This window comes from Echeneis naucrates, chromosome 11 (assembly GCF_900963305.1).
Source record: "Echeneis naucrates chromosome 11, fEcheNa1.1, whole genome shotgun sequence".
NCBI classification, from domain to species: Eukaryota; Metazoa; Chordata; class Actinopteri; order Carangiformes; family Echeneidae; genus Echeneis; species Echeneis naucrates.
In genome coordinates, this window is record NC_042521.1 from 14,387,787 (window position 1) to 14,402,608 (window position 14,822).

The 14,822-nt window shown below is 42.6% G+C and overlaps 1 protein-coding gene across 2 annotated transcripts in view; it reads left to right on the plus strand.

Moving 5' to 3' along the window:
- Positions 1-13,218: 13,218 nt before the first annotated feature.
- LOC115050807 (growth factor receptor-bound protein 10-like) overlaps positions 13,219-14,822 on the plus strand; it is a 37,510-nt gene continuing 35,906 nt past the window's right edge. Inside the window, exon 1 of one of the 2 annotated variants that reach the window (XM_029513882.1) lies at positions 13,219-13,550. The gene's annotated coding sequence lies outside the window, so the exon portion shown is untranslated. The remainder of the gene's footprint in view (positions 13,551-14,822) is intronic. The other variant, XM_029513883.1, reaches the window with a different exon arrangement.

Below are 14,822 nucleotides of genomic sequence, written 5' to 3' on the forward strand. Positions count from 1 at the left end.
AGGCAGGAACGAGAAGGGAAAAGGAAGAGAAAATAATTCACATTCATCTGTCATTACGTGTTAACTTGGGCCTCTTCGGAGGAAGGGAAAATACACTTTTGGCTTAAAGGGAATTTACCCCAAACACCGTGCAAGCAAAATAATATACAGCTGAGTTTATACAGATTGTTTTGGCCGTGGTCAGAGAAACACAATCATGACAAAAGCGGATTATATTACCGCCTAAAATCCAATACTTCAACGAAGCCAACTGTTGTCAAACTAATTTTTCCTTTTGTAGGCCAGTCTGTACTCATCTTTTGATTTCTCTGTTGCCAAGGAGGTTGTATCTGAACCAGAAGTCTTGAGAACCAAACACAAGCGCAATTTTCAGGGAAGCTTTAACGTCTGGTGAGTGATAGGAAATATGATTTATTTTCAGCTGCTACGTCACAGACGCTTTGTCTGGCTTTTCCTGTGACCCTCTCCCCAATAACATGTTTGTTTTCAGGTCTATATTTGTGTACCCAAATGCTGCCTGTGGGGAAATCCTGTCTGACCTCTCAGCCTGTCCCGATGAAAACAGTGGCAATAGGTGACGTCCAGGAGGTGGAATGTTAATTTTTCTTCAAACCTTATGTAATTCTGGGCCCTAATCTTTGTTTGAACAGGCGATCCTTGGCACCTCGGAGCAACGCATGGGCCTAACCTGGAAGCAGAGGCCTTGGTGGGACTCTCAAACATTCCTTACTACACGAACGACGAGTGCTGCATCACACTTGCGTGCTCACACACACAAACACACACAGATGGTTGCAGTTAGACTGTAATATTTTCATTGGGGTTTCATGTCTGGAAAATCTGAGTCATGCTTGTTTGACAATCATCTGTGATCTAACACGGGCTTTGTTTAATCACCCCATGATGCATTAAACCATGTTTGTGAGTGAAACAGATACTCGGATAATTAACACACGTCAGCATAAATGCGCTCATACATGAATGTGGGCTTACAGTATGATTAACTGTCCAGTGCCCACTAATTCTCTGACAAACATCATTACTTTTTCTTAAGTTAAGGGTGTGGAGAGAAATGAGACCAGAGTAGATAACACTGGAACTGCACGTGTTGCATCAGTGTTTTTGCAGAGCTGTTAGTATTGGCTCTGTCTACCTAATGACTGTATATATGAGTACTCAATAGTTTACCACTACTGTGTGTGCATTACCCACTTATGTAGCTCTAACGCCAAGCTCTTCCTGGTATGCACTGATCCTACTGACCACCCAATCAGCAGATTGTTTTTGGGTAAACACACCAGAGGAGAAGCTGAGAAACGTGTTTTGTGTGCGTTTTGAGCAAAATAGTTGCCAAGTGCATTATTTGTTGTTGGGACATGTTGAAACAGGCCAGTGCTTACTGCACATATTCACCGTGGTTAACAATAGCTTTTGTGAATGAAAATGTGTGTGTGTGTGTGTGTGTGTGGTGTCTGTCTGCAACCACTGATCCAGACTTCCAGGCAGTCCCAGGCGAGGTGGCACAGCAGGGTGTGAGGGGGATTTCGACCGGGCCGTTGCCACTGGACCACCACTTCCCATCATGCTGTTCAGTGTGGCCAGTTCTGAATAAGTGACTCACCAAGCCCCACTTCAGACATTTTTATGTCACTGGTCTTGAACAAAGAAAGAAAAGCAACACAATACTCCCAATGATGTGCGTGTGTGTGTGTGTGTGTGTGTGTGTGTGGAACCCAGGCCTTCCCCACCAATCAGACTCCAATTGTCACTTTCACAATCCCTAATGAAGACTGAGTGCGTGTTGTGTATTTGACTGATTGCGAGAGTTTTCCTGCGCTCATGTATTTGTATTTGTGTTGCCACATGCATACTCACACTCTTTTTTCTCACACTCATTCACTTTGGCATTACAGAGACACTGATGGAGTTTTGTTTCCTGAGCAAATACTTTAATCTTTTTTTTTTTTATGCGTCATGGTTGATCAGCCTTCCCTTTAGACCCAGCTCCATTGTTTTCACAGGGATGAACAGAAATAAAGGGCAACATGAGTTTGGCAGTAGTGCATTGTGGGAGGATTTTCTCCTCTATGGTACATAAAAACCTGACATGGAATCATTCATTAGGTGTTGCTGCTTTAAAATATAGAAAAGTAACAAGTGTCGGTGCAGGTCTTATATAATGGGCCATATAAAGAGCAAATGTGCCTGTCATCTGCTGGAGTAGTAAAACAATGGGAGTGAAGGGTGAGAGATAACAGAGCAGTGCCCCTGCTGTGATAATAACACTGTGTGATGGCTAAATTTAGGGGCTCACTTTCTTAGAGTTGCATTGTGTGTGTATGTGTTTGAGTGGCAGTGTATGCTGGGCTGCCCACAGCTCAGAGCTATGCTGCGAAAAAGCTCATAACTTAACGTCACCGCTACAATCACTGTCAAACTGCAACAGGGCTGTCAAATAAAAAGATAGGTGCTGTGTTTTATTTTACAGCAACCACTTAACTTATGTATTTGTCCCTTTTAAAACCATCATCATTTACTATGTAATATGATACGTACCACGTGTTCTCCTCGTAACAATTCCCGTACAGAGTGCAGAGTGGGTACACTGACTCCAGGTGTAGCTTTGTTTACTGTTACACATGCACTCACACTCTGAGATCCACTCAGAGTTTTAAATTTGACCTTTCCGTAAACGGATATTGTGGCCTTTCCCCTGCATTCTCCGGCCGAAGCACACCACTCATTAAACCAGCACCAGAGCTCGCTACCAAGAGCTTATCTCCAATAAAAACAGCTCAGGCCTGGACAGCGGAATAATGACTGTTCACTCGATTTTTTTTTTACTTGGGTTTAAGACCAGCTGATGCATTTACAGGAGGTGCAATAAGGGTTCTCTGCTTTGTGGTCTCTTTCTGTGCTCCCAAAGACACTAACACTTCAGTTGGCTACTTTTGCTTGTAGAGAATGCTCTGAGAATAGACTCTGATTCCACAGTAGACTTTTTTCCATGACCTCAGTCACAACGAATATTTTACAGGTGTGATTAAAGAACTTAAATGCCATTAATGGTATGAAAAATCCACTTAGAGTGGTATTGTACATTTTTTCTCACTGTCATGGATTTGTGAGACATTTAAAAGGAAATACATTTCTTCAGTTTGCTTTATAAATTTGTCTAAATTGTCCATTGGCATACCTAGGTATAACCAGAGGGCAAGAAGAGAGGGGCAAACATATTCAAAGGTTGAATATCCCGAGGGGCTGTAGGTGTTTGAAGTGATATCTGTTCTCAGGGGCGTGTGCTAGTGAACAGACTCTGTTGCCTTTTTGCCCTGCTGGTGGTTTTCTGGCACAATTTCTGTTTTCATCTGAACAAATCATTTGGATTTTGGGGGGCAATAAAAGTAATACACAGGCTTCTGTTGGTTATATGGTGTTGTTAGCACCTGCTGGACTAGGCATTGGACTGACTGCAGTTGCACTGCAGAGTGTGGAAAAACTGGATTAAGCCAGGTAAATGTTACTCCCATGTTGCGGTGAAAGGAAGGAAAGACAGAAAATGGCACAGAGGGTTGGGAATGTAAATTGGTGGAGCTAACGTGCTAATGGCCTAATAACAGCTAACCTGAAGTAAGCATATCTTTTACCATCATTGACCACTGTGATTATCTTTGATATGAATAAACCAAAAAAGTCCGAAAAGTATTCAGCATATCCGCATGTTGTATGTTGTGGTGCTGCACAGGAGTCAGAATAGATTTAAAAAACAGATAGAAAAGTGAAAACATTGAATATTGTATATCACCATACAACAACAATGTCTTAATTGCTGCTTAATCAGTTCAACACTTTTGTTTTGATATGATTGGAATATGTGTTATTCTAACATATGAGTGATACGGGACTGGCCGACATTTAAATAAGCTGCCTCTGAGGGGAATTTCATGATGGACAGGCCATATCTGCTGTACAGAAACGGAGACCTCAAGACATCATGCTCCTCGTGGGTTCACTCCTTTCCTGCTAGCATAACATGTTTTCTCTCCATTCATTGGTGCACCGTGTTCTCGAACTTGTTTCTGCTGGCTGGCAGCCATGGTTACTTAAGCCATCACAATGAGATAAGCCAATCAGAGTAGCCAGGTTAGCCCTTGGGTTATCAGTACTACTGTTTACCTAACCCGGTTCTCCATACGCGCTCAACACGTGAAGATGTCTTTTGTGCAAGTTTGCAGCTTTAGTTGGCTTTCTGAACAGTGTACTTTACAGTATTTCATTGTTATTATATGAAACAAACCATCACAGCAGAGGTATTTGGATGTCCCAGGCTATTAGACATCGATTCCACACACATAAACACGACTGCGCCTTTCTTAGGCACACCACTCCCCTCCTCCCTTTCGTTGTGTCTTCAGATTCAGGACAGATGTGTCAGGATTTGGGCTTATGCCAGTTTCAGAGATACGAAACGTTCAGACACAGCCCTGCAGCGCAGATTCTCCATCGAGCACACACACACAGCGCACACAAACATACACGTACCTCTTCACCTCCCCCTTCTCTTCCGGTTGAATTTTGTTCCCACTGTTCTGAGAAAAAAGAGGCTTGACTTTTAAAAGGGAATGTTCTGGACCTTGTCAGCAGGGTTCGGAGCTGGTCATCCAACTACACTGGGCCAGGACAAACTCACACTCTTACGTGTTATATCACGCCCTCCAGGATTTGCTCCTGTTTGACCTTTTCCTGCCACCTTCAACGGAAAGTCCTGCTGGGCACAGACAAGGCAATAATCTAGACTTCTTGTTGCTAAATCAAATTGGTGACTGTTCAGCACTGATGCGAAGGCTGTAACTTGGAGTTAAGTTAATTTGTAATATGACCACACCATCTTCAAGCTCTGTGCCTTTCTTCTTGCCACTGTCTGCAGCATCCCCCACCCACACGCCTTATTTGCATACAATAACCCCTTCAATATCTCAAAACTCCCAGAAAATAACTGCAGCCAAAAATTACTTCACTGAGATTGTTGGACTCTGACTGAAAGAGTTGGATTCAAAAACGAGCAACATTGTCATGTGTGTTGGGGCTTGTGCACTAGATGTCGCTGTTTTACATAGGGAAGTTGTTTCAACAGCTGAACTTGCTTTATAGTCCTGACCACATGCTTTTTAGAATAAACATAGTCATACGGACATTAAATGAAGAACTGTCTGCTCGCTTGTTAATGTGAGCGCTTCTTGATTGAGGCAACATCGTAAAGTAGAATCTGACTTACAGATCTATAACTTGAATCTAGACAAAAGTGATAAAGGTCGCTGATCTAAAGTGGTCGTTGGAGATTAAATGGCTCAAAAAGCTTTTGGATTCTTGATCTTACAGTTGATCTTTGTGCAGCAGAGCTCACAAATCACCCTCACTCCAGCTTGGCTGGCGTTCAGCAGTGAGAAGTTGCTGGCTGACGCATATACAGTGCCCCACCTCACCAAGTTTAAATGATTAACCTCTTCGATCGACTTTTCCATCTGAAGCAGTTAGAACATCGGATATCTGTTTAGTTTATCTCTCATTCCTCTTCTCCATGCTGCCAGAGCCATTTGAGTTCCTTTGTATTGTTTAATGGACACTGAGCTCAGCTTTGACCTAAACAAATGTGGTTTAGATTCTGGCAGCGTTGCTATTAATATCCAGTCAGTCTTTTGGCAGCAGATAGCTGATACTTAAAGAGAGAGGGACAAGGCACGATGGGAGGGAACTGCCTGGCTGCCTGGTGCACAGGGGAAAATCTGTACATAACCTAAGAATACTTTGTTTTAATCTGTTTCACAATCAATAGTTTAATTATTTTGGGAATCTATAATTACACAGCAGCTTTTACAGTGGTATGAAGAGTATGGGACTGATAAGCTCTGACTGGGGTGCAGTGTCTTCACCTCTGTGGTACCAGAGAAGTAGTTTAAAGAATCAAATGAATGTGCAGTCTTATTAAAACCCTGGCAGTGTTGATTTGTAACTCTTATCCATAATCGCGATTTAAATTAAAAGACAATTTAAGTTTAATCTAGATGGACATTTATTGCCAAAGAATTGAAGCATTAAATGACATATATGACTCAATTACAAATACCTTAGCTTTATCGCAGCTAAAATCTCATTTACACAGATTTTTCATGCCAGCTTCCCTGTCTGGACTCATATGTCCTCCTCATAATGAAAATCCCTGATGCTGGGGCAGATTCAGTTTCTGAGGTGCAATGCAAACATTCCAAATGATTTAGCTCGGTCAAAATTAAATTCCTTAAATGATTATTGCTCAAGTCATGCAGGTGCAGGAAAAACATTCTTCGATCGTGCTATCGCTATTGAAAGGGGAGTTCTGTTCCCTGCTTTCACAGTGCTCTATTCCTGTAGCCTACAGAGCCCGAGCCAGATTGAAGGGTGGTGTTCCACCACATGGTGATCCAACCCAAACATCTGCCTGGCAACAGCTGAGGCCTTCTCACAGAGACAAAACACAGGCCAGCTCTGTGTGATACAATTACAAATGATTATTCTTTTTGATTGGGAATGGCTGCTGTACACTGCCTCCTGCAAGAAGATGCTGGGTTGGGAATACATTTCAGTCTAATTGTGGATGAAGGAGGACTACATGTGTTACCTCACCCAGCCATCACCCAGTTAACCTAACATTAAGTTAGCCTTCAATCAACCTTCACCCACATCATCTAGCATTCTCTTTAGACTGCAAGTAGTTTCTATGAATTAATCTACTTATTTGCCAAAGGTGTAAATTGGACTCTTCTATTATTATCCATTTTTGGGTCGTGGGGACAGGTCGCCAGTCCATGGCAGGGCCAACACACAGAGACAGACAGAGACAAACAACCACTCACACTCACACTCAGGCCTACAGACAGTTTAGAGTCAGCAGTTAACCCAAACATGATGTCTTTGGACGGTGGGAGGAAATGACAATGCCTTTCTGGCAAGCTGCTCTTCATGGACAGTGGATTTCACAGAGGATGGTGCTTCCTGGTTGGTCTCTACCCTGAAAAGAAACATTTTCCACTACCCATCCACTTACACTGATTCCAAATGCTTGCCAGTCATGCTTACCTTCAGAGTTACTTCTTGTTTGCTTCCTAAATTATCTTAATCATCCTGACTTATGAGTTCTCTCAGCCACTACGTTCCTCTGGGTAATGTGGTCCGGCACTGTCCTGCCTGCACACAAAGCAAACGCAGACCAGGCTGTTGATTTGCGGCCCCCCTGATCATTGGTCAAGTTACCAAATCTACTGATCAAAACAATCGTGTCCCTCCATCTTAAACAACCTCTTGAAAACTCTTCCACTTAGACTCCAACATGCCTAATTAACACTTACTCTCAGTGCACTTCTTCTCCTTTTGCTTTTTTCTTTTGCATAAGTAATATTTAACACTTACACAAGGTCTCCTACTGCACTCAATCTGCAGTGTTTTCCCTCACTTGTACATTCTTCTGAATGCAATTTCCTGTCAAATGATGAAATGTAAATGTAGTCAACTTAATTTTGATTATATTTCAATGTCTCTGACCCCCCCGTGACCCAGAAACGGATCAGTGGTTGAAGATGAATGAGTGAATGAATGAATGAATGTTTCATTCATGTTATTTCTACTGACTCCAGAAAAGATTTCATGCATTTGAAGTGTATATGAAAATAATCAATGTAAACTTTTAGTACTCATCATTTCTGTAAATGTACAGTAAATAAACTTTAATACTGTTTATCCTTTTTATGACTATAGAGGCAATGAGATATATTTTCTCAAACTGCTCTCATATGTACCAGTTTGTTAAGGAAACAGTCCACATATTGTGGGGACATGTAAAGTAGCTGTGATTAAATTTACGTTTCCTAATGTGTTGTGTGACTGTAGAGACATGGTGGCACTGACGTACTAGCCAGCTGGAGAGAAAAGAATGTTCTGTTATTAGTGGAAAAGCTCCTGTTATGTGGATTAATCTACAGCTTCGACTTTGATCTTCTGACTCACTCTAAGCGACTTTGGAGGGGGAGTAGAGGCCAGGGTACATTGCAGATATATACACACACACTGCACATGCTGCAAATAATGTCCACGATGAGTCACATAATCCAGGTTGAAAATGCAATCTGTTTCATTCAAAATGTGTCGAAATTATTTGTCCAATTTCCCAGCGTTTAGTTGATTGGGTAATCTACAGTTGCATAATACTTCTGAGGTGTCAGGACGCTTTTATGACATTTCCTCCTCTAACTTACCCTGAACAAATGAAACTACATTAAAAGTTAATGTGCCCTGGGATGGACTGGTGACCTGTCCAGGGTGTACCCCACCCTTGCCCAGTGTGAGCTGGGATTGGCTCCAGCAACACCGTGACCTGGAAATGGGTGAGTGGTAAAAGATGAATGAATGAATAAATAAAAGTTAATACAATTCCCCTGAGCAGAGATGCCCCCTTGTTAAAATAAAACTACTAAAGCACACTTCTGTGTGTGTGTGTATGTGTTTCCTCTGTAGGCATATGAACACCCAAAAAGGCCAAACTCTCTGAATCCCACATTGTTTCAAAGTCTTAATAAGATTTATGTTTGTAATGTAGATGCTTAATTATATCCCAATCCCATGTTGCGGCAAAAAACCCCAAAATACTTTTGTTACTAATTTAGATTTAATGATTACCAAAGTGTGAGCAGATTAAGGATTCTTCGAAATGCTGTATAACAACCACAAAAACAAAACAAAACAAACAGAAAGGAAAATTCTGAATCTGTTTTGCTTTGGTGGGCTAAAATGCTAATAAGAAAGTCACCGGTATAACGGAGGCAGCTGTAAACGCCCTTTGTTCAACAGGTGTTAGTTGTCGAGAAACCAATGAGAGGTTTGATCTGAAGTCCTCCAGCGGTAGTCCTTCCTCATCCTTCTGACTTCTGACCTCAGTGCAATCCCTATCAAATACCTAACTATAATTCACCCTGACAAGAACATGAAAACAAAATGGACAAAATTCCAACATTTCTGGCTGCTTGATCTGTCTGGGTACACTCTCAGAACCAAAAATGTAAACCTCATGGTGGCACCAAAAGTTAACTTCAACATTAGTCATTACATTAGGGAGTGCCATTGTCAGAGGAGCGCGTGCCAGTGCAATGCCATCCTGGACCTCATTCTGGAGGTGACCAGATCTCATGATCATCATTAGAGGACTGCTAAAGAATGAATCATCCCTGCTGCTTTATTCCATACTGCTTCTTCGCTCTGGCAGACTCCTCTTCCACCTCTCTAAACCAAACCTGGCTTCGACATGATATTATATTTGGAAAAGATGCAGCATTCCAGCTCAGAGCTGAACATCAATAAAAAACAGCAGGTTGTCAACAGCAGTTCCCAGACCACCCAACCACAGACACGTCGTCCACATAGACACACCCACAAATACAGACTCACACAGTGAATCACCTACAAAACAAACGCACACAATGTACTCTGAAGAAGATCACATCCACACACAAACACACAGATGGAGGCGCAATGTCAGGGTGACCCAGTCCCAATGCTCCTGGATACAGTTTTTGTTTGCTCTTGGACAATTTAAAATGATTGCAAAACACTGAGCCTGTGTCCCATCCATTTATGGTATTCTAATTGTCTCACACTTTAAAGGGCACAGTCAGCCAGGATAGTGCTTTGATGTTACTGACAGTTACACATCACATGTGAGCATGCTGTACATTGTATTTACAACTGGAGGCAATTTAGTCCATTGTGGTGATGTGAGCAGCGGTGTGTGTTGTGTGTGTCTGAGTTGACCTCTCAAAGCCCCAAGAGACTCAGATTCCACCACATCTGGGATGCCTAAATATTTCCCAACGAGGAGCAGAGGAATTTTTATGTAACAGCCACGCTTCTCATATGTTTTCAAAACACAGCGCATGTTCATGTGTTTGTGTGACCGACCCATTTCAGTGGGAAGCATCAACCTGTTTCTGTTGTCGATTGCGTAACTGTGTTACACTTTGGCCATGAATGCAAACAAACAGAGCAGTGGGACTGGCTGGTCATCAGACCAAGTCAGACCTTAGCCTCTAAAGTTTGTTGGCTTTCCTAGAAGGCACTGTGCTTTGAAGTGGTGGAGCAACTCATCTTTTAATGTCCCATATTTTTTAACAGCATGCAGAGTTTGGTGTTAGAATCCACCATGAATCCAAGTTGAGCATTCATAGAGACCTCAGCTATTTGTAAAAATTTACTCAAACAGAGCCCCTCCAAGGATTTTTTTTTTTTCCTTTTTCCAAGTTACATAATTGTATTTTCTTCCAAACCAACATAGCTTGTTAAAAATTGCTAAATGAAATGATGCCATGGACAGCTGACCAAATTGAGCATACCAGTATCTTGATAAGTAGAGATTTCCCCAAGTCGACTCAAATGTTACAAATCATATTTGTGAGATATTTGTAACACGAAATGAACCTGTATGATAAAGACTAAGTTGTATGTTTAAGGTTTTCAAAGTTTGAAAAACAAATATGATGATGATTTGATGATACAGTATCTTCAGTGCATTTGTATTTCACACACTTGCCTGTTTTGTGAATGGGGAAAACATTTAGTGGCCAGATGTGGTCAACAAACATGGGTGGGAAGGCTGCTGGCTACAGTGGAAAGACGGTGCGTCAAAAAGCTTCAAAGGAAATTCACAGACTTATTCTGCATTTCTTTGCCGTTCCTCTAAATGCTAACATGTTCCAGAACATTACTCTTTTGCTCAAATGCAATACACTGCACTTAAGACCTCAAGTCGAGATCTCGAAGTCCTGGTTTTTCCATGAAGGGCACTGGCATCGTTGGTTCTCGCTACTTCATTAGAGTGAGTTCAGATGGATGAGATTGCTCCTGTGAGCAAAGATACTTTCTGCTTCAGCTGCTGTGAACACAAGCCAACTGCAAGTACATATCTAATCTACCAAATCACACGCTGCTTTAAATGTTCAGATGTAATTGCAGTCCGGTACAATGATACGATGAGTTCAAATGCTACAGAATTGCTGCAGATGTCAGAGAGGTTCTGCCAAGTTCTGTAACTGAGTGTAAACACTCCCATGTGATGGTTAGGTGGTGTGATGTATGTTTTTCCAGTAGGCCTCCTGGTGCTGGCTTTGTAAACAAAGCCTGACGTGGAGCGTTGATCCTGGAAATAGTCTGTACTTCTAATGTACAGACATGGGGAAAGGCCCCGAAATCAAGACTTTTAGACACCGGGATCAATTCAATAGTCTTTAATCTGGGTTCGGTGCATGAGAAGTCAGTCCAAAGTCAGTCAGCATAAAAACAAAGAGAAGAGGCAAAAGACAAGAGCAAATAATCCAAACAGGGTTGGAATGTGAGACATGCTACAATGATCTGGCAAAGAACAAAAGGGTGAAGTGAGATATATATAAACAGAGGGAGGTGCTTAGACAGACACAGGTGAGATGTTCGGGCATCCTAGGAGCTGGGAACACGCGGGGCCAAGAAGTAAGGCGGCCTGAAATGAGACAGAACATGAGAATGAAAATTAAACAGGAAGTGGCACACAAACACACACAGACGACAGGGCAAGTCATGACAGCACCTTTGACCTGTTTGCATAGCAAAGCTTTATCTGAAGATGTGGTGAAGCTTCATGCATATGGCCTTGGGCTCATGTCTGTGCAGGCTCATGTTTGATTTCTGGCAGGCTTACACATGTGTATATATGGCCTGTCAGAGGCAGGAGGATGCCTGCCTGGAGCAAGAGAAAGGAAGTTGGTGGGATTCTGCTCCATCTGGGCTGCCCTTGGGGCATTTATGTGGCAGACAAGCTCCAACGTAAAGGAGTCTATACACAGCTAACCATGACATCAGTGAATGTTGTGCTCTTATGAATATGTGATATTATATATATATATATATGTGAACAGTTAGGTACTCTCACCTAACTGAATCCTCTTTTTCAAGCCTCCTCCTTATCTGCTATCAACCCCAACATGTGTCCACATACGACAGGTGTGACAGTGGATAAGGAGGCGGGTCTAGTTAACATGAGTGGGTGAAACCTGAGGTTGTGAATGGCTGCTGGCTGATGGATGGGTGAAAGGGGAGGAGGTGTCAAAGATTATCTAACAGACCAACAACCATTTATGAGCTGTAAAAGGGATTCAACTGCACAAGAACCAGAATTAGTACATAGATGTCTGTGTTGGGAAATAATTCTGTATATTTCACCACTTCACTCTTTATCAAGCTCTTTCAGGACTCAAACTAATTAAAAAAAAAATCAATCTATTGTTGTGCTTCACAATTGTTTTGTGTTGTACTAGAGTTAATTTCCAAATCAAAATATATTTAAGGGAGCTATTTATAAGAGTTGAGACTTGTTATCAAAGAGTTAAGGCCAGATTAGCGCTCTCTGGCTCGCTTGGTAAATGTGGAACTTGAAAATACATAACAAAAATAAAACAGAAGGTTTGCTTCGCACCACTGATGGCAGCGGGTAAAGGAATAAAGCTTGATACCGAACTTGCATTGTTCCCTCAACGTAAACAGCTGCTGGTGTTGATGTGTTGATGTTATCCACGCAGAGAGAGTGCCGTGAGTATGTGTCTGGTATGGTTTTGCTCGAACACATCCAGGGGACTATACATGCGGTTTCTCCTGGTGTGAATAAGTGATAATGTTCGACGGGATGAACATGTGCTGTGGCTGTGAGCTGCAGAGCAGGTACACAGAAGTGACATTAATGACTTCAGTCATTGTGGCTCACAGACTGGAGGCCCCCACCTTCCACTTGAATGGTTAAAAGTCAGTTCTTGGACACACTGTAAAAAATATCAGCACTCAGTTGTTTTCAGTTTTAAAAACAGTGAGAACTCTTGCTGTGGAATGACAGACTACATGATAAAATAAAAATTTGGTTTGATGGGGGAAAAAAAAGGCGATTTTCTGACTTGTTTCGATAAATGCTAGATTAGTTTATGGGCCTCCAGTTTGAGAAGCAGACAGTGTTTTTTTATTTATTTTTTTTTTTTGCAGCGTGAACAGGGCGGGGCCGAGAGAGGAGGTTTCCTTCAGAGAGGGGGAGTTAGAGAGCGAGAGTGCGCGTGTCTGCCTGTTTGTATGCGTGTGCGTGTGAGTGAGTGAGTGAGTGAGTGAGAGAGAGAGGAGTCAGCTGGTCTGAAAGTGCAGGGTGAGAGCGGTGTGTGTGTGTGTGTGTGTGTGTGTGTGTGTGTGCGCGCGTGTGCAGGCGTGATTGTGCGTTTATATGTGTGTGTACGTGTGCAGAGGACAGCACTTCGCGGGGGGACAAGGTGAAGACAACAGAGCAGCCGCGGGACGGGAGTTTGTTTTAATTTGTTTTGTTTTGTTGTTTTGTCGTTTTGAATTCAGGGAGGGGGGGAGAGAAGCTTGAGTGGACGTCCAGGCGGGGACAGTCGAGGTTCGCCGGGTCCTGCTCCGTCGTGCGTCCTGGACTCGATCCCCGAGCCGCGTCGTGCCCTTTCATTGCCGTAAGCTCTTCGGTTATTTGTTTGGAAAGTACTGTCTCCCCGTTGGAACCTATAGTGTTGAAGCAGTCTTCCTATAGACGCTCATTTCACCCTGCACTGGAATGCACCGGAGTCCATAGGCGCTTTAAAGTTCTTTAAATAGCGTTTTATTTGTTCTCCAGCTGTGGCAGGAGATACAAACCGTGCTGCAGGGAGCACATCATAGTGCTGCTCAGGAAACAGAGTTCGCCTCTCAGGAAGGAAATATGTTATTGATTATACTAAGGGCATCATAGTGGTGTAAGGGAGTTTCAGTCTCTGAAGATGTAAAAATGACATAACTCCTAATGCAGCAGTCAGTCTAGATGCTCCATCAGTGTGAACGAGCCTCTGCATTGACTGTTTCATATCTTCCCTGTAACTCTGAAAGGGAGTTATCTGAACCTGTAGCACATAAAGGAGCTTGTGCATTAGAAAAGATTCGGTGTGTGTGTGTGTGCGCGCGCGCGCGTGTGCATGTGCATGTGCATTGATGGTCTGCCATAAAGTTCCATTAGTTGCAACTAAACGCAGTCTAATGTCTGCACACTGCAAAACTCCTTCCATCCTGCTGCATAAAGACTTCAGGTCTGCTAAATGTCAGGTATCAGTGAGGCATATGGGAGGATGTGGAAGTCAGGCTTATACTACTGTGTGTAAACTACAGGCACAGGTGGATGGTAGACTCAGAGTCCATTTGTGCTTAAAATGATGTAGTTGTGGGTGTATTATGTCCACAAACACACACACAAGTGACATTATTAATGGTTCTCTACCTCATTTAATTCCCGAGCTCTCCCCATATGACCAGTAAAGCTGAATTACTCTCTTCCTTTGCAGGAGAAACCACAAATGTCAGCAAATGTCAGCGATTGGATATTTGGCTTTGCTTTCAGGCTTATTAGTTACACATATGATCTGACTTGCTTGCCCTTTTGGCCAGCACTTTAATTGGTGTGAACACACACATAAGCCTATACAAGAGCGTGTGAGATATGAAACCGGTCACAGTAGGGGGAAAAAAGTGTGCAATTATCAGCATCAGAGAGGCTGTCTTTTCAGTCTGTGTGCAAGTGTGCACACACACACATTTAGACACACATTCTCAGTCAGCAGAGCAACCTAAAGATAGCAGAGCCCCAGTGGAAACAGTAATTAGTGGGGTGAAAAGAGAGGGAGAGGAGGAGGAGGAGGAGGAAGAAATATTGTTTGAACCATCTGATATCTGTTATATAATGACCTGTACAATGGAGA